This window comes from Sparus aurata, chromosome 22 (assembly GCF_900880675.1).
Source record: "Sparus aurata chromosome 22, fSpaAur1.1, whole genome shotgun sequence".
Lineage (NCBI taxonomy): Eukaryota > Metazoa > Chordata > Actinopteri > Spariformes > Sparidae > Sparus > Sparus aurata.
Window position 1 is genome coordinate 30,310,458 of NC_044208.1, and position 19,052 is coordinate 30,329,509.

General features: G+C 41.8%; 1 protein-coding gene and 1 long non-coding RNA gene across 2 annotated transcripts in view; one reads left to right on the plus strand and one right to left on the minus strand.

Annotated features, from left to right (window-relative positions):
- The window catches only part of LOC115574089 (NACHT, LRR and PYD domains-containing protein 14-like), a 915,401-nt gene that overhangs the window by 844,085 nt on the left and 52,264 nt on the right, over window positions 1-19,052 (plus strand). The gene's annotated exons all lie outside the window — the stretch shown is intronic.
- LOC115574125 (uncharacterized) overlaps window positions 1-19,052 on the minus strand; it is a 46,034-nt gene that overhangs the window by 26,154 nt on the left and 828 nt on the right. The gene's annotated exons all lie outside the window — the stretch shown is intronic.

The following is a 19,052-nucleotide window of genomic DNA, read 5'->3' on the forward strand; positions in this document are numbered from 1 at the left end:
ACATTCTTTTCAACATGCACTCTTTATTAATTATTTATCACTACATTATCTCTTGTCATAATGACAAAATTGTTATTATTATTATTAAGTTAATTGATTGTGTACAAGTGAACGACGCACAAGCTGCTGCTGCTGCTTCAACCTCTGTGAATCATCAGGACACAGCTGATCCTCTTCACCCTCACTCTCCTCTCTGCTGTCCTCAGACACATCCAGGTCTGTCTTTGATGTGGATGGATCTGCTGGAGATTACAGACATGAATGGGGACAAGAAGACACTCAGCAGAGGTCAAACTCACTTTGGTGACCAACAATCATAAACCTTTAACAACTGGATTAATCAAGAGCTTTAACTCACATCCTCCATGTGTGTCAGGTGTAGCTCTGATTTCTCTGTCAGCCACCCTGCAGGAGGAAACACAAATACAGCTGTTATCTCTCATGAACAGGTAAAGGATCAGACTCAGTTAAAAGTCAATGGGAATAGATGCAGATTCACATCTAGCAGTGCCAGGCAATGCAAATGATTTGAGTGAGTTGAAAATATTCGACTGTCAGCAAAACATGTGTGTGTGGCAGGGATTTGTTGAGTGTTGTGTGTTGAGGGCTGAGCTGCTCAGAGCCTCCAGCTCTGGAGGAGAGAGTCGGTGCTGCTCTCCACTCCTGTTTATCAACCTGACTGCAGCAGTAAACTGTGGAGGTGACCTCCACTGTCGAGTGTTTATGTTCTGTAATGTTGACTGCTGACTGAAGATAGAGGGAAAATGTACTTTACTTCATAAACAGTGAGGTGCAATACTGGATTGTATTTCTTGGTGTTAAGCAGATGAAGTCAGTTTACAGTAGAAACAGTTTCTAACTTGAAGTGTGAGGGTCCAGGTTCATCACTGAAGTCTGGAGATCTTTCTTCAGACTTGTCACAGCTGGATCCTGGAGACTCTGATCTGTGCTCCACTTCCTCCAACTTGATCATCATCTGGACTCCAGTCTTTGTGACAGTGAAACCATCAGCACCTGTGAACCTAGACATATGTATACCCATACATTTAAAATACACTTACATTAAATAAGTGATCATTTATGGTCAACAGTCATTCAGTTAGATTAGTCAGAAACAGTTGTGCTGCTTGAGGGGAGTTTTTTAAAGAGAAAAACCTCAGAGACTCATCAACAGACACTGACTGCTCCTCACTATGATCCTCACAGTCTGCAGCGTGGACAAAAACACAACAAAGACTCTCAGTTTCTGTTTCAGCACAAAATATATACATTTCAGCATTTTTAATAACTCTATTAATCTCTATTTTGAAAAACTTTCAAGGATGTCAAGGCCTTGTTTGATCCCTGATTAATGCACTTCATGATCAGTATATCATCAACCTGATGTCTGCAGTTTAGTGTCACAACTTTCACAACAGTGTCGCCTTTCTGAGATCAAGCAAAAGAGAGAGAGCAAAACAAATGTAAATTAATTGCATCTTATAGATACACAGAAACACATGAACTGACCTCAGAGTCTCCAGTCGACAGTTTGGACTCTCCAGTTCAGCACACAGCAGCTTCACTCCTGAATCCTGCAGCTTGTTGTGACTCAGCTCCAGCTCTCTCAGATGGGAGGGGTTGGACTTCAGAGCTGAGGCCAGAGAAGCACAGCTGATCTCTGACAGACTGCAGCCAAACAATCTGAATAAAGAATAACTGATGTAACTTCACAACTTAAATATTCAGTCAGCATAAACATCATGAAGCTTCATTAAAATGTTGTAAAATAGACAATTCTGATTATATTTGTTATTGTCTGATAGTTATAATAGAGATTATTTAACTTTTCATTGTAGAATTCATTTTTCTCATAACTTTCAAAAATCATTTTTAAAAACACGATTTGGAATCTAAGATGAAAATCAACAGTTGAGGATGTTCAGAGTGAATATTCATATTGTCATATGAAGGTTTTAAATGTGCAGCTCAACATTGCTCTGCCACAGTCAATGGACTAAACCACAGAAGAAGAAAACAGACTTTAGCATTAAGATGCTCAGTGTGGATCAGTATAATATCAGCCTGATGTGTGCAGTTTATTGTCAACACAACTTTCACATCATATTAATCTGAGCACAGAAGGAAAAAATGGTGTCTGACCTCAGAGTCTCCAGTCGACAGTTTGGACTCTCCAGTTCAGCACAGAGAAGCTTCACTCCTGAATCCTGCAGCTTGTTATGACTCAGCTCCAGCTCTCTCAGATGGGAGGGGTTGGACTTCAGAGCTGAGGCCAGAGAAGCACAGCTGATCTCTGACAACCAGCAGCCACTCAATCTGAATAAAGAATAAATAATGTAAGTTTAAAAGACAATTTTCCTGCTTGAAATCATTCAGTGTTTAATAATGTGTTCAGAGCTGAAGAAGGTTTAGAATGTCGACGTTTAGAGAATGAAACTCCAAACACCTGAACCCAACAGGATGCAGGTTCAACACTGTCAGATACACAAAGTGAAACAGAGCTCTCATTAATATTAATGACAACGTGCTGCTGCTTCAATAAAGACGTAGTGATGTCACCTCTTAAACTCTGCAGCTCCACCAGAGGCTCCATCTATACAAACTCATGTTGTGCAGCCAAATAAAAACACACAGAAACTGATTGAACATTTGATTCTACTATTTAAAGTTCCTGTTATTAAAACAGTTGAATTCTGAGTCTCCTTCCTGACTCGTCAAGTTCTGACACTTTGGGATTGTAGGTTGGGTCGGCCGCGTCCCAAAGCATCAGAATTTGACGGGTTGGGAACGAGACTCATAAATCAACTCTCTCACCAACAGGAGCTTTAAGATAAAAGTCAACCTGAGTAGAAGTTTTTCAGTCAGTACAGATGTCACATATCATCATCAAGGTTTGGAACAAACACGTTTGTTGTTGTCTGACAGAGAAGAAAACACAACATTTGTGTTTTTATTTTCAGAAGCAAAAAGGAAAAGTGCAAATCAATGATGAAGAGGTTGACAGAGAATAAAACAGTGTTGAAGTTTTGATGTTATATTAGATATGTTTTAAATATGAAGCAGAACAAGAAGCTCAGTGTGAATCAGGACAGAATCTATGAGGTCAAATTCCCTTCAGAACTGATGACATCAACACTAAGATTTAAACAGTTTGGAAGAATGTTTTAAAGTATTAACCACGCTTTAAAATAAATATTCAAATGGATTAAAACATGTGAGAACAACAACAGTATGTGTGAAATAATTGTGTCACACTTATAATTCATCAGCAGTGTAATATTTTCATTGTTATTAAAGTTTGTCTTCAGAGTTTCACACATTCAACACGTGCAGTGTGTTGAATCAGAGATTACATTACACTCATGTGTCTTTTGTGCAACGTGACTTAAACATCATCCAACCTCCTTTTTTCAAAGATTCAACACTTTCTTCTCAGAGATTTAAACCTCTGCGGGGGGCCACACCTTTCTGATGTCACATTAGGGGGTCTGTGTCCAACAATTTGTGTCACTTTTCAAACCTGACACACAAACATTAACACCTTCCTCACTCTGTGATTGGTGAGCTGAGTGGAGGTGAGATAGAGCCCAGGTTTCAACTTCTCTCTCAGCTCTGTTTTCATTTGTTACACAACTATTTCTGTCACTTTGAAATATGAACTGAGTGAAACACTTCCAATGTCTTCCAGGAGAGAACATGTGAGAAGTTACCTCCATATTTAAACCATTGTTGAGCCTCCAGCAGCTCTTGGCTCCACCTTTGGCTGTCTGAAACAGCTATGAACACTTTTAGCTTCACTGATGCTCACTGATCCCATGCTAAAAGGTGGAGTTAACACACTGCAGACCACTGATTGGTCAGTGAGAACAACCAGAGTCGTCTCGTCCTCCACGCTTTGAAGTAACATTTCACTTTCTACCTTTTCAGCATCTTCTGTCTCGCTGCCTGCAGCCTTTCTCAAGTAAAGCTAGTTTCCTTGTTGTGATGAACAACCACACGTGTGCTGTGTGTAGAGAATGTGTGGTCGAGCAAAAGAGAGAGAGCAACAAATGTAAATTAAATAAATATTTATAGATCGACACAGAAACACATGAACTGACCTCAGAGTCTCCAGTCGACAGTTTGGACTCTCCAGTTCAGCACAGAGAAGCTTCACTCCTGAATCCTGCAGCTCGTTGTAACTCAGCTCCAGCTCTCTCAGATGGGAGGGGTTGGACTTCAGAGCTGAGGCCAGAGAAGCACAGCTGATCTCTGACAACCTGCAGAACTTCAATCTGAATAAAGGATACATGATGTAAGTTTAAAAGACAATGTTCCTGCTTGAAATCATTCAGTGTTTAATAATGTGTTCAGAGCTGAAGAAGGTTTAGAATGTAGACGTTTAGAGAATGAAACTCCAAACACCTGAACCCAACAGGATGCAGGTTCAACACTGTCAGATACACAAAGTGAAACAGAGCTCTCATTAATATTAATGACAACGTGCTGCTGCTTCAATAAAGACGTAGTGATGTCACCTCTTAAACTCTGCAGCTCCACCAGAGGCTCCATCTATACAAACTCATGTTGTGCAGCCAAATAAAAACACACAGAAACTGATTGAACATGTGATTATACTATTTAAAGCTCCTGTTATTAACACAGTTGAATTCTGAGTCTCGTTCCCGACTCGTCATATTCTGACACTTTGGGATTGTAGGTCGGGTCGGCCGCCGTCCAAAGCGTCCGAACTTGACGGGTTGGGAACGAGACTCATAAATCAACTCTCTCACCAACAGGAGCTTTAAGATAAAAGTCATCCTGAGTTGAAGTTTTTCAGTCAGTACAGACGTCACATATCATCATAAAGGTTTGGAACAAACGTACGTTTGTTGTTGTCTGACAGAGAAGAAAACATAACGTTTGTGTTGTTATTTTCAGAAGCAAGAAGGAAAAGTGCAAATCAATGATGAAGAGGTTGATAGAGAATAAAACAGTGTTGAAGTTTTGATGTTATATTAGATATGTTTTAAATATGAAGCAGAACAAGATGCTCAGTCTAGTGGCCCTCCATTAGCTCTTCTATCTTTACTGCACCACTTCTAGAGTCAGTCGAAAAAACACTCTTTTTCCACGCGAGCGACGAGACATGACAACTTCCTTTGTCTTTTTAAATGTTTATAAAAAAGAAGAAACAACAAAGCAAATTACAAAGTCTGACGCAAAAGACGTGTCGCTTCCACCATGTTCTGACTCTAAGAACCAAACTTAAGGTACACACAGTCAGTTACTATAGTTACCACTGTATGACGACATCACATCATAGAAATTTAGAACATAGAAAGGTTTTAACTTTTTACACATTACTAATTATGTATTTTAAGCTGACATACTCTACGCCTTGCATGAATTATAATGAATTGTCATCATTCAATTTTAACTCTATTTAAATTGAATTATTATTGCTTAACTTACACTCAGTGTGAATCAGGACAGAATCTATGAAGTCAAATCCCCTTCAGAACTGATGACATCAACACTAAGATTTAAAGAGTTTGAATCATGTTTTCAAAGTATTAACAGTTTAATATAAATATTCAAATGGATTTAAACATGTGAGAACAACAACAGTATGTGTGAAATAATTGTGTCACACTTATAATTCATCAGCAGTGTAATTAGGGGGCCAAGCCCGAGGGGCCGAGGGAACGCGTATGCAAGCAGCTTTGAAATTTATATGGTACATAAAGAGTAGGACACAGTTCTTCCATACCAAAAATTGCAAATGTACTCCACTAGGTGGCGCTATAATGGACGCTATCGCGTTTTTGCCTGTAACTTCCACATTTTAAATAACACATTCGCAAACCTTATATCAATATGTTCCCTGGATAGAGCTGGGTTTTCTGATGTAGGACACGCCCACTTCTGCTGCACATTCTGTTCGCTAAAGCATCACATATGCAAAACCTACTTTTTCGAACTCCTCCTTGGGATTTTGTCCGATCTGCGTGACACTTGGCACGTACACTTTTCAGCTGGACCTTATCAAAAGTTATCAAAAGAATTTTGCCCGGTCAAAAAGTGCGCAAATTATTCAAAAAAGAAAGTTCTGTAGCTAGCTATAAAAATGGAAAGTGTTTAATATCTCGATCAAACTAAATACTATTAACACCAAATTTGAGATCCTTGGTTACATGAGACTGGGAAGGGATGAGCCCAATTTGGCGAATTTTGGCCACCAGGGGGCGCTAAAAATATGGGAAGTTTATATCTCCTGACCGGCTATGCCGATTTTTAAGAAATTAGGTCAGTATGATGTAGGGCCAATCCTGAGGCCATATCTTGAAGGTGGTCATGACTGGTCAATGTGGGCGTGATTTAGTAGAAGAAATCCAAATCGGCACACATTCAGCCTTTTGCACTTCCAGTGCACTTTCCATTACAGCGAATACCACGGCTCAGACGTTGGCGTGTGTCCTCACTTTTGCCCCAAGCCCGTCATCCTTTGGGGCATACTTCCGTGGGCTCTGCGGTGCGCGGGGTCCGAGTCACGCAGGGGAGCTTGGCCCCCGTTCATAACTGCTTGCAGTTCTAGTATTTTCATTGTTATTAAAGTTTGTCTTAAGAGTTTTACACATTCAACACGTGCAATGTGTTGAATCAGTCAGTGCGTTTACATGACACTCAAGAAAACCGAATTACTGTGTTAGTCTGACTATGATGGGATCTTTAAGATGCATGTATACACCTTAGTCTGACTAAAATCGGACCGGATCAGATTTCTCATAGTCGAATTACACCACGTAGATTATTCGATTGAAAGTCGCATTACTCCTGCTTGTATATGTTTCCAGCGGATCGGATCGGATTTTGCGTTCTGCGCAGGCGCGAGATTTTTCCCCGGGGCCGTGAGCCAGAAGTAGATGGACGGCGGCGACGGCGTCTTTCCTCCGAAATCACCGCAAGAAAGAGCGCCAGAGTGCATCTAGTTTGTGTAATTATCATGTACACCATATACGAAGTGTACAAAGATGTAGCTTCGTCTCGCTCTTTGTACGCCATCTTTCTTGAATGGCGAGGCAGCTGGTGACGTAAAGAGGTCAGCCGGAGGTGGCCCCGTTAACACTAGTTGAAATGGGTACAGCGCCACCTAGCGTACCGGGTATGACATGCTTTCGGCAGTAATTCGATTTTCTCACCGGCATGTATACTCGGATAATTGCAGTTGTCCGATTGAGCAGCATAGTCGAACTATGGCTGTAATCTGACTAAACTGTGCATGTAAACGCACTGAGAGATTACATTACACTCGTGTCTTTTGTCCAGCGTTACTTACAGTTTTTGCCTGATGCTTAAACACTAAAAGTGGTTGCTATGCCCAAAGCATCACAACCTCTAACTTTGGTGACCATGCCCTAAACAAAAGCACCAACCCTGTAAACACAATATATGCTTTGCACTGTTTGAAATTCTCCAACACACTTCTTTCAAAACACTACACACTGTTTTTTACATAAGACACATTGTTCAAAAAGGAAATCTCATGCAATCATTGGGAAAACACATCTATTTAAAATACAAAACACAACTAAAATTGGAATAGCACACAGACTCACACACATGAAAACATTTAACATCTAATTGTAGAGCAATCAGTCTCAGCCAGAGCACTACAAATACACCTGATGTGAGCTCAGCTCCTTTCTGCCAACTTTGAAAACATGGAGGCAGAAAGAGGAAGAGGGAGAGTAAGAGCAGCAGCAGGACGAGGAAGAGGACGAAGAAGAGGAGCAGGCAACAGTGACACTGCATCACCACTCCATCCTCGCTCCCTACAACACAGCCCTCATTATTCACTTTCTGGACACACTTCATGACACAGTAGTCCAGGACAGGCCAGAGCAGCCCCAGTTTGTTGTCGTCTGGGATAATGTCAGTTTCCATCGGGCTGCTCTGGTCCGGGACTGGTTCCCCAACCATAAGAGATTTACTGCACTCAACTTGCCACCATACACCCCATCTTTTTAAAGATTTTTTTGAGGCATAGACACCTTTATTTGACAGTGGATAGACAGGAAAGGGGAGAGAGAGAGGGTGTGACATGCAGTAAAGGTCCTCTGGCTGGATTTGAATCAGGGTCCACTGCATACCTGGCACGTGCTCTAACCACTTGACTACCTGTGCAGCCCATACACCCCATTTTTTAATCCACTTGAGGAGTTCTTTTCAGCATGGCGCTGGAACGTTTATGACCTTCAGCCACATGCCCACATGCCTCTTCTACAAGCCATGGAAGAGACATGCGGCGACATTGAGGTGAGGTCCATACAGGGTTGGATACAACATGCAAGGCGATGTTTCCCCCGTTGCTCTGCAAGGGAGGACGTTGCCTGTGATGTGGATGAGGTGATGTGGCCAAATGTCAACAGGAGACAGGATCCACAGCCTAAATGTCTGCCAATAGTTCCCTTACAACACTATGTTTTATAGAACATTCTAGTTGTACCACGTCTTTGTGTTTTTTGTTTTTTTTTACTTTTGCAAAAACCTGAAAAACAAAAACAAAAAATCTGAAGTGGCTCCATTTTGTTTTTATGTGTCTAGATCAACTGCAGTGGATCAATCTTTCACAAGAAAAAATACTTTTAAAGTAAAAAAACATCCAAAGTACTGAATACAGCTGTGTTTTGCATAAAGCACATCTGTGTGTTGTTGCTGCTAGGAAAGAGTGCAAACAAAGGTGCATGTGTTTAATGTTTTGATGCTAAAAACTGTTTTGAAATGGGATTGTTAGGTTTTGTTTAAGTTAGGAGTTTATCTACATGTGCTGCGTCTTACTCGACCTGTATGTTAAGTTATGACACAGTGAGCCAGAGTCTGCAACATGTGTGGAAGCATTCGGCTGTAAACAACTGTAAACATCATCCAACCTCCTTTTTTCAAAGATTCAACACTTTCTTCTCAGAGATTTAAATCTCTGCGGGGGGCCACACCTTTCTGATGTCACATTAGGGGGTCTGTGTCCAACAATTTGTGTCACTTTACAAACCTGACACACAAACATTAACACCTTCCTCACTCTGTGATTGGTGAGCTGAGTGGAGGTGAGATAGAGCCCAGGTTTCAACTTCTCTCTCAGCTCTTTTTTCATTTGTTACAAAACTATTTCTGTCACTTTGAAATATGAACTGAGTGAAACTGAGAGAACATGTGAGAAGTTACCTCCATATTTAAACCATTGTTGAGCCTCCAGCAGCTCTTGGCTCCACCTTTGGCTGTCTGAAACAGCTATGAACACTTTTAGCTTCACTGATGCTCACTGATCCCATGCTAAAAGGTGGAGTTAACACACTGCAGACCACTGATTGGTCAGTGGGAACAGCCAGAGTCGTCTCGTCCTCCACGCTCTGAAGTAACATTTCACTTTCTACCTTTTCAGCATCTTCTGTCTCACTGCCTGCAGCCTTTCTCAAGTAAAGCTAGTTTCCTTGTTGTGATGAACAACCACACGTGTGCTGTGTGTAGAGAATGTGTGGTCGAGCAAAACAGAGAGAGAAAAACAAATGTAAATTAATTACATTTTATAGATCGACACAGAAACACTTGAACTGACCTCAGAGTCTCCAGTTGACAGTTTGGACTCTCCAGTTCAGCACAGAGAAGCTTCACTCCTGAATCCTGCAGCTTGTTGTAACTCAGGTCCAGCTCTCTCAGATGGGAGGGGTTGGACTTCAGAGCTGAGACCAGAGAAGCACAGCTGATCTCTGACAACCTGCAGCTCAACAATCTGAATAAAGAATAAATGATGTAAGTTTAAAAGACAATGTTCCTGCTTGAAATCATTCAGTGTTTAATAATGTGTTCAGAGCTGAAGAAGGTTTAGAATGTAGACGTTTAGAGAATGAAACTCCAAACACCTGAACCCAACAGGATGCAGGTTCAACACTGTCAGATACACAAAGTGAAACAGAGCTCTCATTAATATTAATGACAACGTGCTGCTGCTTCAATAAAGACGTAGTGATGTCACGTCTTAAACTCTGCAGCTCCACCAGAGGCTCCATCTATACAAACTCATGTTGTGCAGCCAAATAAAAACCCACAGAAACTGACTGAACATGTGATTCTACTATTTAAAGCTCCTGTTATTAACACAGTTGAATTCTGAGTCTCGTTCCAGATGATTTTTCCTCTTCCACATTTCTCTGCAGTCGGCCATTAACCCACCCGCTGCCCCTTCAGCTCCGAGGAGTGAAACTGAGACTGCTGTTTGGACTCGGTGACTGTTTGTGAGAGTGAGAGCAGCAGCTAGCTGAGCTCTGAGACCACCGAGTGAGAAACAAGATGTCCGCTGCCGAGGGTCCTCCACAGTCAGCCTGCCATCAGCCCGCCGCGTATCCCCTTCAGCTTGGAGGTGACCTACTGTGACTCTTGTGACTTGAGCTCTACTACGGTGAGTACTCACCTGTTGTTTCTGCACGCTCAAAGTGAACCGGCTTCAACTGTATTTGGCCGCCACGCTCCCCAGCTTCCACCAGGCTGCAGCGTGACGTTTGTCTGATTTCTCTTTGTTGTGTTCCCTGCTTGCAGCTTGTTTGGGTGTTTGTGGGCCCACAAAGTAATTAAGTATCACTTACAGCTTCTATAAGAGTTCTTTTGCTGTGTTTAATATTAATGAAGGTCTTTTGTGGTAAAGTTCATTAGCAGTGATCAACAGCAGAGCGAGGTTAAAACAACATTTTGTGTTTGAACAAAAGTAAACTGACAGTGAATAGTAACAAAACAAGGTTAAAGGAACATTGCACTGAATTCACTGGTTTGACTTGTTAAAGTTTCATTTTGAACAAGGTCAATGTGATTTACTGTGGATGGTTACATTTATTTTTTATGGCTATTATAATTTAAAGTTAATTTATTGGGACATAGTTGTCATGTGACTCATTTTAGTGTAATTAACTACAGTGAGAACACATTAACAAGGTACGTAATGTGTGTTTTTGTGTGTGTGTGTGTGTGATATAAATATATAATTAGGTGTCAAACTGTTACTGTCAAACTTTAAACTGAGTTGTTGTGATTTGAGCTCAGACAAACCCAGAAAACAAGTGAACTGAAGGAAACTTCAAACTTCTGTTCTGGATTTAAATTTTATAGATCGACACAGAAACACATGAACTGACCTCAGAGTCTCCAGTCGACAGTTTGGACTCTCCAGTTCAGCACAGAGAAGCTTCACTCCTGAATCCTGCAGCTTGTTCTGACTCAGGTCCAGCTCTCTCAGATGGGAGGGGTTGGACTTCAGAGCTGAGGCCAGAGAAGCACAGCTGATCTCTGACAAACTGCAGCCCCTCAATCTGAATAAAGAATAAATGATGTAAGTTTAAAAGACAATGGGCCTCATTCATGAACCGTTCTTACGAACAAATTTGTTCTTAAGTCCCACTCACGAAGATTTTACGAAGATTGTGGCATTCATGAATTTTTTCTTTTCTAGGATTTTTTCTTAGGCAAGAACAAATCCTACGAACACTCAGGAGTACTCTTACGCACATTTCAGTGCCGAAATGTTGGCATGGTTGTGTTTTCTTCTCTTGTGTAGTTCAATAAAATGCAATATTACAGTGATAATTCTGTCATATTTATTCATTTATTTATTTATTTCATATTTTGGGTCATTTACAAATAATCTAAATTCTAAAATAAATTAAATGTGCCAATGATTTAAGATAAATCAAGTAAATTGGAAACATGCCATCAATTAGTAACCCCCCCACCCTATTTATACGTGGCATTTCTCCATCCAAGGCCCGCAAAACAATGGCGTATATATTGCTCCTGCGGCTTTCATCAATGTAAGAACACAGCTGCGAACAATTCTGAGGCTTATGAACGAGTTGGTGAATCTGACGTACAGTTTTCTTAAGGAACCTCTTAAGAACAACTTAAGAAAGAATCTAAGAAGATTCTTAAGAAGATATTGGTGAATGAGGCCCAATGTTCCTGCTTGAAATCATTCAGTGTTTAATAATGTGTTCAGAGCCAAAGAAGGTTTAGAATGTAGACGTTTAGAGAATGAAACTCCAAACACCTGAACCCAACAGGATGCAGGTTCAACACTGTCAGATACACAAAGTGAAACAGAGCTCTCATTAATATTAATGACAAAGTGCTGCTGCTTCAATAAAGACGTAGTGATGTCACCTCTTAAACTCTGCAGCTCCACCAGAGGCTCCATCTATACAAACTCATGTTGTGCAGCCAAATAAAAACCCACAGAAACTGACTGAACATGTGATTCTACTATTTAAAGCTCCTGTTATTAACACAGTTGAATTCTGAGTCTCGTTCCAGATGATTTTTCCTCTTCCACATTTCTCTGCAGTCGGCCATTAACCCACCCGCTGCCCCTTCAGCTCCGAGGAGTGAAACTGAGACTGCTGTTTGGACTCGGTGACTGTTTGTGAGAGTGAGAGCAGCAGCTAGCTGAGCTCTGAGACCACCGAGTGAGAAACAAGATGTCCGCCGCCGAGTGTCCTCCACAGTCAGCCTGCCATCAGCCCGCCGCGTATCCCCTTCAGCTTGGAGGTGACCTACTGGGACTCTTGTGACTTGAGCTCTACTACGGTGAGTATTCACCTGTTGTTTCTGCATGCTCAAAGTGAACCGGCTTCAACTGTATTTGGCCGCCACGCTCCCCAGCTTCCACCAGGCTGCAGCGTGACGTTTGTCTGATTTCTCTTTGTTGTGTTCCCTGGTTGCAGCTTGTTTGGGTGTTTGTGGGCCCACAAAGTAATTAAGTATCACTTACAGCTTCTATAAGAGTTCTTTTGCTGTGTTTAATATTAATGAAGGTCTTTTGTGGTAAAGTTCATTAGCAGTGATCAATAGCAGAGCGAGGTTAAAACAACATTTTGTGTTTGAACAAAAGTAAACTGACAGTGAATAGTAACAAACCAAGGTTAAAGGAACATTGCACTGAATTCACTGGTTTGACTTGTTAAAGTTTCATTTTGAACAAGGTCACTGTGATTTACTGTGGATGGTTACATTTATTTCTTATGGCTATTATAATTTGAAGTTAATTTATTGGGACATAGTTGTCATGTGACTCATTTTAAGTGCACTTAACTGCAGTAAGAACATATTAACAAGGTACGTAATAATCCTTTAACACTGAAATAAAAACAGACTGTTATCAAATTAACAGCATATGAACACATGAAAGGAGGTGTGTCTTTAGTCCAACGTCACTTAAACATCATCCAAACTGCTTTGTTCAAAATATTCAACACTTTCTGTTCAGAGATTTAAATCTCTGTGTATCCGTGTGTGTGTGTGTGTGTGTGTGTGTGTGTGTGTGTGTGTGTGTGTGATATTAATATATAATTAGGAGTCAAACTGTTCAGACTGTCAAACTTTAAACTGAGTTGTTGTGATTTGAGCTCAGACAAATTCAGAAAACAAGTGAACTGAAGGAAACTTAAAACTTCTGTTCTGGATTTTATAGATACACAGAAACACATGAACTGACCTCAGAGTCTCCAGTCGACAGTTTGGACTCTCCAGTCCAGCACAGAGAAGCTTCACTCCTGAATCCTGCAGCTCGTTGTGACTCAGGTCCAGCTCTGTCAGATGGGAGGGGTTGGACTTCAGAGCTGAGGCCACGACTTCACAGTGACTCTCTGAGAGTCTACAGTTAATAAATCTGTGTTGACAGATAATAGAACATTAAAACAATAAAATGTGACACTTTATTGTGAAAACAGATTCATACATTTTGCATCACAAAGCTCAGGTGGTCAGCTGGTCAGCCTGAGCTGGTCAGTCATTGATCACAAGGTTTGTAGTTTGAAACTTGAGCTCCTTCTGTCCACGAGGCCCCAGACTTTCCCTGCCTGAGGAGATCAGAGGGGCTGAATCAGGGCCCTATTTTATATCAGCCCCCAAAACACACTTGAATAAAGCTGCTTTTAACCCTGATGTGGATGTTTGTATCTTCATGTTTGATTTTGGTTTGTTTTATTCATTCTGTCGTCTTTTTATTTATATTTGTAACTGTCGGGGTAAAACTCGCTTTTTCTTGAGACTCTTTCATTGTGTTGCTGTTTAATGTGTGTACAGCACTTTGTAACTGCTTTGAAAAGTCTTATATCAAGAATATCAATAAATAAATTAACCTCCCCGAGTGCTCTTGAGCAACATGAAGCGCACATTGATGTTCAGGACAAAAGTGTCGATGACTGAAATGTAAACGTGTCAGATTTCAGTTGATTTATATTCATGGAGCTTTATGTAAATTCACTGCAGGTTGTAACTGCACTCGTATGTGTTTACCTCAGTTATGTGTTTGTGTGCATTTTGTTCTTTGATGCTTTTTATTCTGTCACTCCGTCTGTTTTTCACCTCCAATTAAATTTAGTCAACGTCTTCTACTGCATCAATAGTATAATTAGTACTAAAGATTGAGTTATTATCATTTGATGGGTAATAATGTGTCTCAGGTGGAGTTCACCTGGCTGAAGTAAATGTTTTGGAAAGTAGACGACTACATGTCATTTCATCTCTGAGCTTGGTGATGAGAATTGATCCAATAAGCAGGTTTCATACTTGTTCAGGAAAACATGTATGATGTTGAGGTTTTATATAATGCATGTGTGTAAAGTGTTTGTCTTTAACACTGAAGGCTTCAGCTTTACCAGGATCTTTAATGTTAATCACATCTGGACTTACCGAGCCTTTCTACTGTTCCTCACAGCTGGAATCAGTCTCTGTTTTCCCTGTTCTGATGTCTTGTATTTATCTGTGTCCAACTCATCCAGAACCTCCTCTGACATCTGCAGCATGTAGGCCAGAGCTGAGCAGTGGATCTCAGAGAGTTTCTTCTCTGATCTGTTCTCTGACTTCAGGAACTCTTGGATCTCCTGATGGACTGAGTGGTCGTTCATCTCCGTCAGACAGTGGAAGATGTTGATGCTTCTGTCAGGAGAGATCTCATCACTGTTGATCTTCTTCAGGTTGTTGATGGCTCTCTGGATGATTTCTGGCCTGTTGTCTGTCTGACCCAGCAGGCCTCCTAAGAGTCTCTGGTTGGACTCCAGAGAGAGGCCATGAAGGAAGCGAACAAACAGGTCCAGGTGACCAGTTTTACTTTTGAGGGATTTCTGCATGGCGCTCCTCAGGAACTCATCCAGGGATGAGTAACTGTTTTCATACCTCCAATCTCTCAGGAAGGGCTTCAGGCTTGAATCAACATATTTGGCCAAAAAGCAGTCCTTCACCACCTTTGTGTTCTTGCTGGTGAAACAGTGGAACATGTAGATTGCAGCCAGAAACTCCTGAACGCTCAGATGAACAAAGCAGTAGACTGTTTTCTGGAAGATCACACTCTCTCTTCTGAAGATCTCTGTACAAACTCCTGAGTACACCGAGGCCTCTGTGACATTAAGACCACAGCGCTCCAGGTCTTCTTGGTAGAACATGATGTTTCCTGTCTCCAGATGTTCAAACGCCAGCCTCCCCAGCTTCAGAAGAACTTCCCTGTCAGCCTCCGTCAGCTCCTGTGGACTCGTCTCACGTCCCTCATCGTACTTCTGCTTCTTCCTCTTTGTCTGAACCAGCAGGAAGTGTGAGTACATGTCAGTCAGGGTCTTGGGCAGCTCTCCTCTCTGGTCTGTAGTCAACATGTGGTCCAGAACTGTAGCAGTGATCCAGCAGAAGACTGGGATCAGACACATGATGTGGAGGCTCCTGGAGGTCTTGATGTGTGAGATGATTCTGCTGGACAGATCTTCATCACTGAACCTCCTCCTGAAGTACTCCTCCTTCTGGACGTCAGTGAAGCCTCGTACTTCTGTTACCCTGTCCACACATGAAGGAGGGATCTGATTGGCCGCCGCAGGTCGGGAAGTGATCCAGACGAGAGCCGAGGGAAGCAGCTTCCCCTGGATGAGGTTTGTCAGCAACACGCTGACTGATGACTTCTGTGTGACATCAGACACGACCTCATGGTTGTTGAAATCCAGTGAAAGTCTGCTTTCATCCAGGCCGTCAAAGATGAAGAGAAGTTTACAGACAGCGAGCTTCTCTGCTGTCACCTTCTGTAATGTTGGATGGAAAACATGGAGCAGCCTGAGAAGACTGTACTGCTCATCTCTGATCAGGTTCAGCTCCCTGAACGACAGCAGAACCAGCAGACTGACATCTTGGTTTTCGGAGCCCTCTGCCCAGTCCAGAGTGAACTTCAGCACCGAGAAGGTTTTTCCAACTCCAGCGACGCCGTTGGTCAGAACGACTCTGATGCGTCTCTGTTGGTCAGGTGAGGCTTTAAAGATGTCGCAGCACCTGATTGGAGTTTCACTGAAGGTCTCCTTCTTGGAAGCTGTCTCAAGCTGCCTCACCTCATGTTGGGTATTAACCTCTTCACTCTGTCCCTCTGTGATGTAGAGCTCAGTGTAGATCCTGTTGAGGAGGGTTCCACTTCCTGTTTCATCACTTTCTGTTTCATCACTTCCTTCAGTCACACGTTCACATCTCCTCCTCAGACTGATCTTATGTTCATGGAAAACCTCCTGCAGACCAACATTCACTGAAAGAAGAGAAAAAAAGTGGGAGACAAAAAATACAATTTAACAATCAGCAGTCAATGATCTTTTCATTACAAATTAAAAACCATCAGTATAAGAATATGTTTGTTGTTTCCTTTTTCTTTCTTTCCACCTTAACGTGGTGGAGAGGTTTGTGTGTCCCTGTGATCCTTGGAGCTCTGTTGTCGGGGGCATTAGCCCCTGGCAGGGTCTCACAAAGCTAATGAGCCCCAGAGGAGGGGCCAGACTGACAGTGATTCAGAGAACCTCTATGAATCAGCAACAAAGGTGCTGCAGCACCTGAACCAGGAAAGAGAAATCAGGGCACCTTTCTGGAGCTAAACCTGGGAGTAGAGGTCTCTGGTGAATATCTGGTGGCTGGTCTTTAACTACATGGAGACGCCACCCTGTGGGCTGACTACCAGCAGGGACAGGCGTTGGGGTCAGGTGTGTGCCAGCTTCATGCAAAAGAAGGAAGGTGAACTGATTCCTGGCATCAGACTGGTCCTCAGGACAGGGTAAATGACCAGCACCTGCACCTCAGTCCGTCCACTACACTCTGCTGCTGCTAACTGCTTGTTATTCCCTCACTACAAGGGAGGACCAGCTACTGCTCAACCAAATCCAGACTGGTTGATGTCCTGGATCCACAATAGTGACACAAACCCCCAGTGACACCAGAACAGAAGAAACTCGACACAACTTCAGACTGAAAACTCTGTTCAGACTGAAAACTCTCCCGTTCAGACTGAAAACTCTCCTGTTCAGACTGAAAACTCTCTGTTCAGACTGAAAACTCTCCCGTTCAGACTGAAAACTCTGTTCAGACTGAAAACTCTCTGTTCAGACTGAAAACTCTCCCGTTCAGACTGAAAACTCTGTTCAGACTGAAAACTCTCCTGTTCAGCACCTTGATCCATAAAAACAATCTCTCTCTGGATCTCTTATTGCTTCTAATTGTAGCACTTGAACCATTTTAACATAATTGATACATTTGATCTACTCATTTTGTATCCACATGGTTCCATCAGTTATTTTCAGTCACTTTGGATACAAACATCAGCTAAATGAACGTGTTGTAATGAAGCAGGCTACATTTTTAAGCTGTTTAATGTGCTGAAACTGAGCAGCTAATTAGCTTCTGCTGTAGCCTGAAAATAGATGTTAGCAGCACTTTTCCTCACTGGATGTTTGTTTGGTCTCTTGTTCAACAAGTGGATCTGCAGGACGAGGTGTGTGTTTGTCAGTTAGAGGAGGAGGAGATGTTAGCAGGAAAGCTAATGTGGACTGTTGTTTAAAGTGCTGTTTTGTCTCAAGCTGCTGTCTGACACTTCTCCATCTCCATCTATGCATACAGAGAACAAACTGCTTTCTGATTGGTTAATGTGTGACATAACAAATGTATTAAAACAACAAGTAGTGTGTTCAGACATGAAGACATCAGCAGACAGATATATAGTCTTACTTTGTACAGTGCTGCTCAGACTGGCTGTCTGCAGTCCAGTGCTTGTTCTGGATCTTTTCCCACACTGGGGACAGGAGGAGTGTCCTAGTGAAGCAGACTGGTCCCAGTATGATGTGATGCACTGTCTGCAGAACCAGTGTCCACAGCTGGTAGAGACTGGATCCTTCAGGACGTCCTGACAGGAAACACAGCAGGACGGCTGCTCCTCCACAGAAACATGCCTCCTCTTCTTCTCTCTGTGAAGACATTTCTTTAGAATTAAAACCATTTGTTGATTGTTTCTAAAAATATCCAGATTTGGTTCGACACTGTTGAGAAGCTCAGATCAGCTGACAGAGGACAGTAAAACTGTTGTTACTTTTCTGATTGAATTCAGCATTCAGTCTGGAATGAAAATGTCTGTTTGTGTTATTACAACTCTTCTGTTTAGGCGGTTTGAACCTGGAGTTAAAAGTGTTCTCAATAACTGTGGTCGACCACTATGTCATCACTATTTAACTATGACATCACTTTTAACTATTAAATGTATACATGTATTTCAAAACTTCCTCAAAGTAAAAACAAACAAACAAACTATTCTGATGTTGGTTCATCTGGTAGTAATTTGGTTTTGATTATCTGGATTAAATTTTGTTGCTGTTTTCTTCCAGTGTTTCCTCTACATTCATTTAGGAGTGGCCGCCACTCCTTCAAAATTATTATTATTTTTTTATTTATTTTTTTTTTTAATTGTCACAAAAACACCACCGCTGCATCATATCTCCACCTTCACAGCAGAGTCCTGCACTGGGTTGGGTGTCGCGAGTGCTGAGGTAAACTAGATAACTATCTTGCTCAGTCTGTCTTCATAAATACAGACAATCAATAAAGTTGATCTACAAACTAGCTCATCAATATGCACAACAGGTGCATATCGATGAAGTTTCCCACACGTTCATGTATTTGTGGCGGACTGACACGATATCAAAAGGCTGCCACTCTCTCACTCACGTACACATGACAGTGTTTCCCACACATAGACT